Here is a 10719-nt window from a genome sequence, read left to right as displayed (position 1 = left end):
CAGGAAGTTGGGTGTTTTACAACATCAAACTTGTTTTTTTTTGTTTTAATAAAGAAATAAGGTAGATAGCTTGAGTTACTATAAGAACAATATCAGAACCCACTGCCTATCGGTGCGATGAAGGATAGGCCTGTGGGGGTGCGGGGACATGTTTCTGGGGTTCCTCCCTTCGCCATGCCTTGCTCATTGTTTACAGTCGGATTAGCAACTTGAGATGCGACACTGGAGCTGAGGTTCATTGACGACGTGTACAACCGGACCGCTCCACTAGAAGCCAGTTTACATGCTGCTCTTAAGCCAAGAACAGATGATTCACAGGCAGACTGTAGCTGGTGGTTGCATGTCGGCCAACGTTTCCTGCCTCTTTTGCTCTACAGACGGGATGTTTACTTGCATTCAACCAAAGCCTGCTATATTATGATTGGTCAATACTACAAGGACTGCAAACTGAAACTTGAAAGCTTTTCGATTTCTCGTCTATTTGCTAGTGGAATCACAGTAAAATACATCTACAAGCTTCAGTTAACACATGTTTAAATTGACACGGCATATAAAGGAAAAGAGTGGATATAAAAAAGGAGATATGGTAATTAGAATATAAGCTGCCAACATTATATAAGACTGTTATAAGAGCTGAACCTTGATGCCACAGTAGGTTTTATCACCAGATTAAGTCGTAATAATATAAATATGATATAACATGTCTGATTTCTTGTCAATTTGCCTCCTGATTCTGCACATGAATCCAGAATATTTGTATAAATCCATGGCCAATCAGGGCTTTGTTCGTATGGGTTACTGGCAGCATTTCCATTACGTTTCATTGCCCATGTGTCCACTTTTACATGAAATCTAATGGGCAGCTGTGCAAAATTTACTGAGTTAACATTGAGGTCATTCATGCTCCCCAGAGGATCGACCTTTCCATTTTGGACAAGCTGAACTTTCAGGCCAAAATGTCAGCTTTGCACACAATATTTATAAAAATTCTTATCGTGTTCAGATTTCGATGTTTCTTGCTTCAAAGGGATACATATTTTTATGAAATGGCTCCATGACCTTTTCCCTCTAGCTGCAGCCTTTGAAGAAAGTTTACACTTACAGCGCTACTCTATACCAATAACAAAATCATTATTACGTTGCTCATTTTTGTATGGTGGAATGTAAAACAAAATAACGGAGCTTTCTAGCAGCACTCGAGACGTTTAAAAATGTGAAAAGCGGCTCCTGACAGTAAATGAATCGCCGGCAGCATGACATCATTTGATCTTTGGGGTTTATCTTTGCTCTCTGAGGGCGACTGTGACACCGGGCTTGTGTTGGGTTTTTGAGCAGTTTATGTTAAGCTGAGGAGCTGAGCTAAACTGACAGCTGCATTACTCATTTATGGCAGTCCCGCGGTTCTCAAATGTGTGCAGTGATCACGTCTGACACACTGCGCTGAGATGAAATGGTGAGATGCTCCTGGAGGTCAGATAGCTGCTCTCATATTTACCAGAGAGAAACAAAAAAAAAGAAAAGAAAAAAGGCGGCGAGCGGAGATGCTGGTTCGTGTGGCCTTCTCAGCGGGCAGCCACTTCCTGTCAGGAGTCCCTCTGCTCTTTCTTTGGCTTGACGAAGAGACAAGTCCGTCAGTCAATACATCAGCGTTCCATCGGCCATTTTCAGCAGCAGTTAATTGATACTGTACCGGCGTGGCCTTTTCAGTAATGGGCCAAATGATTGGCAACCGCTGCGCGCAAATGTTTTGAAACAATGATTTATTCCTTTTTTTTTTTTTTACTCTGTACTTTATTTAACACAGTACAGTAATACTTCACTGGTGGGAATTTGTCTTGACAACAACAAACTACAAGGTTCCCTCCAGCAAGTAGCTGGCTACATAGAAGTAAGAAAGCAGAGGGTTGAGTGCTTTCTTGTGAAATATATTAAGCTTTGAGTTCAGTTCTGTGCGTAATTTCCCAGCTGCTTCTGCATTCTTTAAAGGCCTTTAATGGGGCATTGTTGACCACTTCAGCTAGAGTGCTTTTATATTTACAGCCAAGATGCCCATGTCAGGGGGCTCAGTTCTAAGCAAGCACACGTTCTAACACCAGAGCTGTGTGAATTAGTACAATGTTAAATACATTTGAGCTGAGCAACTAAAAGTTTATGGGATTAGAATTGATATAGACTTTTGAGGTTGGCTTCTTTGCTGGTTTTGTCAGGAGTTGAATGAGAGTGTTGGTATCCGTTTTGTTTTGGTGCATTCAGTGAACAGACTATTGAGGGATTTAGCTTATTTTAGATTAGCTTAGCTTTGTGTTGGTGCTGGGAGGTGTTTTTTTACCTGCCACTTTTAAGATATAGCTATGCATTGAATGAAGGATTCACATCTAGACATCATTGACTTTAGATTTAAGCAGAAATACGTTTGTTTCTTGTTGTCTACTGTCCGTCTATTTTTTTCCAGTCCAACTCTTACGGGTTTCTGAGTATTTGAATAATGACGCCACATTTCAGCGAGCTAATTACGCTATCAGATGAAAGTCGTTCATGAAGTTGATACAGCAAGGAGTGTGCGTATATGTGTGTGTGTGTCTTTTTATTGATGGTTCGAATCGAGCAGCAACATGCGGTGCTAAAAAATGAAACCAACACCGCGCTAAACGAGTGCAGTTCCCCAAATGGCCTCTTGAGGCTGGCTCCAAAAACGGGTCAATCCCCTTAGACCTCAATTTTAAAATCCCCAACTTTGCAACAGAAATAAACACATCCTGTAATATGTTGATATCTCCGGACCCACCAACACGTAGTTTATTGTCTTATGTTGCTGCTATTGGAGTCTCAAAAATGTTCAAGGGGATCAGTGAAAGCGGTCAGAGCTCGATGCAATAGAGTTTATTCTTGGAGCAAGAAAAATACCCAAGCAGACCCCGGAGTCAAACTCATTCCCCTGCTCTGAAACAGTCTTATATAGTTCCTCCACTTGGGGCCAATGCTCTACCTTTTTTTTCAACTCCTCCTCGTCATCCTGGAAATGATGGTGTTATATTTTTATGGAACCATCCAAGTTTCACTTTACCAATGGTGTCATGGAAAGTCACAGAATCTCCCACTGAAACAGGTTATATGTTAAATCACTAGTTCTGATTTACTGGTTGTATGAATGTGTGCTTAAAACATTTGATAAATTTCATATTTCTGACATTCTGTGAAAAATCAAACTACAACAGTTCCATCTTTGACAGCTGAGGCAGAGAGTCTCGAGGCTACGCCAACAGATCCGAACTCTCCATCTGCTAGCCGGCCGCTTTGTGACGCCACTAGTCCACTAGTTAATCTGACGCATAGAAATGTAAACAAATGCTAAAATTGGGTAGCTACATAAGCAACAGGAAATTTATCTGGGTTGCCCGCAAGTAAAGTCTATGTATTGGGAAAACATTAAGCTCTATCCTATCTCATGCCAACCCTACTAAACTTGTCTTTTTTGTTGTGCGTTTTCTCCGTCAACCAAAGTGGTGCAGAGTTTTACTCAGCTGCTTCTTCACTCACAATGACCCAGTTATTGTTTCAACATAATTCTATAACAGAGGATGTAGCATGTGGGGCTGACAGGGTGGATTAGAAAGCAATTTAATAAACAGTAAATTATAATAATAAAACTAAAATAAAGTATTGTATTATGAGTCGTGATTAGAGTCATTTTAAATGAATATGTATTTTAGAGCTGCAATTACAGATTGTTTTCTTTCTTGATGAATCTGTCAATTATTTTCCTTTTTTTGTTATCTACTTTTTATAATTATCTTAACAAGGGTTAACAGTTATTGTCAGACAATGGAGTCTTGATTAGTGGATCAACAGATCGTTGGTTCTATGCATGTTTAGCAGGATATTTCTTTTGGAATGTACCACACTATTTTTTTGCTTAACAATAATTGAATAAGGTCTATGACCTAGTGTGGGTGCACAAAGATATTTCACTTTGTCAATATAGGAAGCCCAGGCGCTGACTGAATTCTTGCCACCAACATCCTCATACATGCTTTATCCAGGTGGCAACCTCTGGTTCTGAAGAGTGAAGCCATGAGGAGTCTTAAAACTTGCATTATCTCTACTGACCAGCAGGGGGCGACTCTTCCATTTGCAAAAAGAAGTACGATTGTATAGAAGTCTATGAGAAAATGACTCTACTTCTCTCTTGATTTATTCCCTCAGTAAACATTGTAAACATGAGTTTATGGTCTCAATCTCTAGTTTCAAGTCTTCTTCAATACAGCATGATGTTCATTTAGTAAATGATGCTCCATTTAGAGTCAAACAGACCATAAAGCAGGGGATGCTTTAGGGCGGGGCTACACACTGATTGACAGGTCCACACCAGAAATGTACTCTTAGTCCACAGACCAAATATTTTCACTTCTGTTTACTGGTTGAAAAAAGTCAAGATGGCAGCAGACAGAACGGCAAATTCGAGGCTTCATATCATCAGTCTACAAACCAATGGGTGACGTCACAACAACTACTTCCCATTCTGAGACACAATCTATGGCTTTATCCAATACATTAGCCAATGACTCGAGGAGAGAGAATGAAGATGCTGCCAACAGTTAGCTATTTTTTCTTTGCGGCCATCAAACCAACAAAAAGCACAGGTTTCTGAGGAAATAAGAGATCTGAAAAAGAGGTATCAATCTTTAGAAGCAGCTTTGGTTGTCTTTTAATTTTTTTGAAAATCAATCACAACTTTCGAGAGCCCAAGACGATGATTGCATTTTTGTACAATGTTAGAGAAGAGAATGCAAGAAATCCACAGATTGATGAATCATTTTAACTTAAATAATAAACGTTAAAAGTCATTTTTCAATACATTCCTTTTGATGGACTGATTAATAATGAATAAATAATTGTTTCAGTGCTAATGTATCTAGATATTTGTATAAGAACACCAAGTACCTTGTCACAGGCCAAAACGAGGTCTGTCTTTGAAGGAATCTTCCCTGCTATGTGAGGACGCTGTCAGGCTTTCATTACAGATGATATGATACTCTCCACCACAGGTCAGTGGGAGGAATGTTGCTGTTTTCCTCACAGCAGGTAGAGACCGCTGCACCAGATATCCATCTTTTATAAGCCAGAATGTTTCCGGTTTAACAAAGCAGCACACACACACACACACACACACACACACACACACACACACACACATATTATCTTAAAATGTAATGCTTAAAGGAAACTCAGCGAGCGGATACTTCGCAGCTAATTATTTCCCATCTGAAGCACCTGGAACGTGCTGGAGCCGAGCTGGCATTTAGCATCACAGCGGCAGCGAGAGTGTGTGTGTGTGTGTGTGTGTGTGTGTGTGTGTGTGTGTGTGTGTGTGTGTGTGTGTGTGTGTGTGTGTGTGTGTGTGTGTGTGTGTGTGTGTGTGTGTGTGTGTGTGTGCGAATATGAGATGGAGACCATGCAGCTGCAGATTCACTCATCTAATGAATGTGAAGTAGGCACTCAAGGAACACCTACCACTGTACATATTCAAGGCCTGATGAATTTATCAAAAGGTAAATGAGGCAGAGCGCTGCTGTGTGACAGAGCAGGCACTTTCTCCTCATGTTTAAACATCTGAGAGACAAAACCAACTGGAAGGAATGTGGAGGACTGAAGGAATGACAGTACAGAAATAGTATGTGATTATGTCACAAGGATTACTCTTCTCATCATCCTGATCCCTCAGGCAATGGGAATCGTTTGCAAATCCTATTTTCTGATGTTTGTGAAATTTAGACGTATATACATATAGATATAGATATCTATATCTATATCTAGATATAGATATTTAGATCTTTTTTATGTCAATTATTAATTATTTTATTCTTTTATGTCATATTTTATTTTATTTTTCCCTGAAAATAAGTCCAAACTAACCCCATTTTAGGCCCTCACACACCAGGGGCAGATTTGTTTGAACTTTTTTTTTCATCAAGAATACTTTTACACAAGACGCAAATTATAGGCGGTGAAAAGTATGATTGTTTTTGGAACAAGGTTGTTTTGCGCCGATATTTTAAGACTAGATTCCTTGCCTTCTGGTCTTTCACAATAAAAGACATATTACATTTGCAGACGAGTAGTGTCGTGGCAGCATTAAAACTAAAACTGGTAATAAAATAACAAATAAAATCTTCATTAGTAGTTATAAATCCTTGAATATTTAATCTAAAAAAGAGAATATTTTTTAGAAATGACTGAATCACAATTCTTTCACAAATTGCCCCTTTTTTAAATACTGTATATTAATGCAGCTTCTCTACATCTTTATTTTTGGGAGGACAGTATCACTGTTCTATTTTGTTTGTTTTTGTGGTTCTGAGCAGATTACTGTTTTACGTTACATGAAAAACCAACAAGATAATGTTTCTATTCAGATCAATCCTCATTAGAAAGACTTGATTTACAAAGAGAAAGACAAAAGAAGAGCACTGCTACAGAGCACTCTGTGTGTTTATTCAGTTAAACTGAGCAAACAGAGCTCTCCGTGTGATCCCTGACTGACTGCAGCGCTGCGACAATCTCACCTGATATTTTTCTTCATCTTGGTCAAAGCATTGTGTTTCTTCTGACGCGTTCCATTGAGTTATTTGGCTGCGTGGTGAAAGAAACACAGACAGATGCTGCTGTCTTCACACTGTTTTGTTGAAGTTGTTTACTTTGCAGTCAGTGAGGCATCACTGCATAGAGCGTCTTATGTCATAGTATCCATGAATACACACATTTAGAATTATTGAATGCCTTTTTAGCTAAATGCAATACCTGAAAAATGAAATGCAAGAATTGCACAAAAATCTAAGGATCAACAATGTTGCAGTATTTATCACTATATCTCTTAGTAGATAGAAGCTGGTAAAATACCAGGCTGTATATGTGTTTTACTGTCAGAATATTGTCTACAAAAATTGTATGTTGTCCTCTGCAGGTCCACTGTGCAGATCCAAATGCTTTTTGATTGTAATAAATAAGAAAAAATATCAATAGACACTTGATATAAGACTATTTAGAGGAATAATTTCTGCCCCAGTCTCTCTCGGGAGCAGGAAAGAAAATCTATCGTGATGAATGTGGCGCCAGTGGAGGCCCTTTCCATTTCCAGCGGCATTGGTCACACGGTGATGCTGCACCAATAACCCAATCTATAGAGTGCAATGAATATGCTTCAAATAGCTGTGCAGTCTGTAAGTTCCATCCTCTGTTTATTTTCCGTGTTACTGGCAGAGGGGTCTTAAAGGATTATCAACACCCACTTCTATCGACGGCACCAATAAGATTGATGCAATAATCGGCAAGGGACGTTTACAGTGATGAAAAACAAGACAGAATTAGGAACAAAAAAAAGAACGTGTTTTTAAGACTCAAGAATAAAAAAAAAAAAAAAACGTGTTAAATAAATAAATAAAAAAAGCCAAGGCCTGCTCGCCAGATTTCACATTCTGTTTGGAGTTTATTATTTTTATGTAATTACATTGTGTGATTACCTGCGAATCAGAGACAGGCCTGCTTCGTCACACTCTATGATTTGATATTGATCATGATGTATTTATAGGAGTCTGAGACAAATGCGTGGAATCACGGACGTGCTGGTTCTCAAAGACCAAGATGCACAGTTAAAGAGAAGACGATGATGCCATCTTTCTGTTCAATTCAGCACAAGAACATGAACAAATCCCAGAAAACATGAAAACTGATTGCCTCTGGCGACTACATGGGTCCAGATATTAACGGATTACAAACCTTCATGTTTAATATGAAGGACTTGTAGCATCTCTAGTTGTTGTTGTTGTTTTTGTGGCTTATTCCGCTGTTATTCCGCCTGTTGCAGCAGCTTTGAACAAATATATATCTCAAAACAGATTGAGGGCAGCACCGTGGCACAGACATCATATCTATAAATGTGTCTTGTCTTGAGTGACTGCCCATGCACGACCACACTCACATACCAAACGCTGTACAGAGCTGTAAGAGCAAAACTCAATCAACTTCCAGCACTCCCTGAACTTCCGTTTCTTCGAGCGATAAAAAAAAACAAAAAACGGGTTACGAAAGCGTCTTTTAAAAAAAATAAAATCTATAGCACTTTGTGTAGAAACCACTCTCTCTCCAAAGATGTTTTCCTCTTCTCTCAACCAAAGTCAGACTACTAAATCAATATTGCTTCTTTTTACTCGGAAGTAAATGTCGTCTTTATAGATATCTGTATATCGAAATGATACCCGATGGAGTCCACTCATCCTCGCTTCAGTTTTGGACCATTTTAAAGCAATTTTGGGCAGAAGCACGAACATTTAAATCACGCTATTAGGGCTGCAGCTAATGGCTATTCTAATGATTATTCCATTAATTGAGTAATTGGATAAGGAATACTTCACCTTTTTTTAAGGAGCAATGTTGGAGAAAAAATAAGACAGAACCTTTTTAGAAAAAGTTTCTGTTGCTTTCATTGCAAACAATAATAGTATCTGTCAAAAAAACACTAAACCCTTTTACTTCATTTAAGTGACATATTACATTTAAGTGTTCAAGTTTTCAGACTACCTTTTTTTCTTACAACCATCACAAAAAAATAATTTCAGCTGTCACAAAGTCGTTGTGAACTGTCAAAAATTGAATGTTATCCATTAAGCATGTTGCTTTCATCTTTAGAGGTTCTTTGCATAAAAACACACACAGAAAATTTGCAATGATGCTTTTTAGTAATCAAATTTCTAGAGGAATCATTTCAGCCCAAAATACTTTGAACACAGTAAGAGTTGGTCTTTTGTTACACATTATTAAGTTATAACTAAGCAGTTCTTCCCCCTAAAATCACCCAATTACTTAAATGTAACCCTTGTATCACAAATATATCATAAATGTTATTACCAAGACATTAGCCCCTTAAGCTTGTATTGATGATTATTACCCTTGGAATGTAACCTTGTCTTTACCCAGCTGTTATATGAAATCCTGCAGAAAATGAACAGACACCCTGCTTTTGTACAGTCCTGACCGAGGGGGTGAATAATTAATGTTTGGCAGATGAGATGTGTATAATCAGTAAAGCTGTCGATCGCCCAGTAAAACATCCCGCTGGCTGCCTGTAAACGCTCATCGGTCCCTTTAGATTATCTGCAGAAAACCAAGTGCTACAGTAAACCACGTCCGTGTTTTCGCAATCATTCGTATCGATGCGCTCTTCCTTGAATTCGGCCTGCGTTTGGGACTAATTGTCAACCGATACCTTGGATCTACTCTGGTCTATCGGCGTGCAGAGGTCATCGAAGCCCCGAAGCCTGTTGGTGCGTTGGAGGTATCATATGAAGCTTTATCGATACCACACAGAGGTCTGAGGCCGCTCCGTTACCAGATACTATCGCTGCCCCCCTTTGATGTTATTGACTCTGTGGTCGGCGTTGACTGAACCTATGCTCCCTCCGACACGCTGCCTTTGTCCTCGTGGTGTTAATCACTGCTGTAAAGGTGCTTTGTGTGGTTTTAAGTGTGTTATTGCACATAGCAGCTAATTAGCATCAGTCTATATATATATATATATACTGTACATTGACCATGCTTCATTTTGAATTATTGATAACAGTGTTTCCCTGAGGTTGACTGCTTTGGCCTCACTCCACCACTTCCAGCAAACTTAACGGAGAACAATGAGGGGCAAAAAAAAAAAGAAAAGCAGCACCGATTGGTTTTAACCGACATGAAGTGCCATTTTTCAATTTTGTTTTTAATCAGCGCGCCATATCAAGGTTAACATTAAGGTGAATTATGACACCATGTCAAAAAAAAAACTAGAGATGGGAGAGCTGTACAAGAAGCCTGCCATCCATGAAAACATCCATTTGTGACTTAAAATCAATAGCCAACCCAACTCCATCACCGATCATGTTGTTGAGCAGTAAACTGTCAAAGAGGGCAACGAGTTCTGGCCAATCAGAAGCAGAGTAGGGGCGATATTCTTTGCAGAAGGGAAAAAATCTATCAAACTACCGTCTATTATATACGGCACGACTAACAATGGTGGTAGAGGTAATTTGGCATGAAGATGGGAGGGCACTTCAAGGTCTCAGGAAACTCTTGCATACTTATTGCTACTGCGCCATTGGTTAAGCTGCATTATGCGTACGCAGAATTGTCAAAATGTCTATTTTTTTGCAATCTTTGGTTGTCATAATCTATATTCCAACAGCAGAATCACATTCCAGAGAATTCAGACAGGTTGACGATTGTTTCAGAGCAACAGGTGTTTCAGTTTAACGAGTGACCGTGTTAACTGGTGACTTTCAGCCAAACGTGTCCTTTACCACTCGTAGTATCTTTATGATTGGTACAGATAATAAACAAAGATGAGGCTTTTACGAGGACACCGACATGTTCTGTTGGTGTTTTCAGCAGCTGCAGTCACCACGAGCGACCACTGATAGTCGCCAGTTAACACGGTCACTCGTTAAACCAAGACACCCGCAGCTTCTATGGCTGCAAGCTATTAAACATTTTGACGAGCACTGGACTGTTTGTAGTGCCCATTTTAAAAACTCAATGAAATGAAACCTCTGAGTTTTCGTCATTGTGCACATGAACACAGATAACAGAGTTGGATCATGTAGTTACGCCAGGTTTCTCAATCAAATACAAATATACATCTGGACATTAAATATAGAGCCACTTGCTGATGTATTCTAAACACTCTGA

This window comes from Anoplopoma fimbria, chromosome 16, assembly GCF_027596085.1.
Source record: "Anoplopoma fimbria isolate UVic2021 breed Golden Eagle Sablefish chromosome 16, Afim_UVic_2022, whole genome shotgun sequence".
NCBI classification, from domain to species: domain Eukaryota; kingdom Metazoa; phylum Chordata; class Actinopteri; order Perciformes; family Anoplopomatidae; genus Anoplopoma; species Anoplopoma fimbria.
This window is presented reverse-complemented; position numbering follows the sequence as displayed.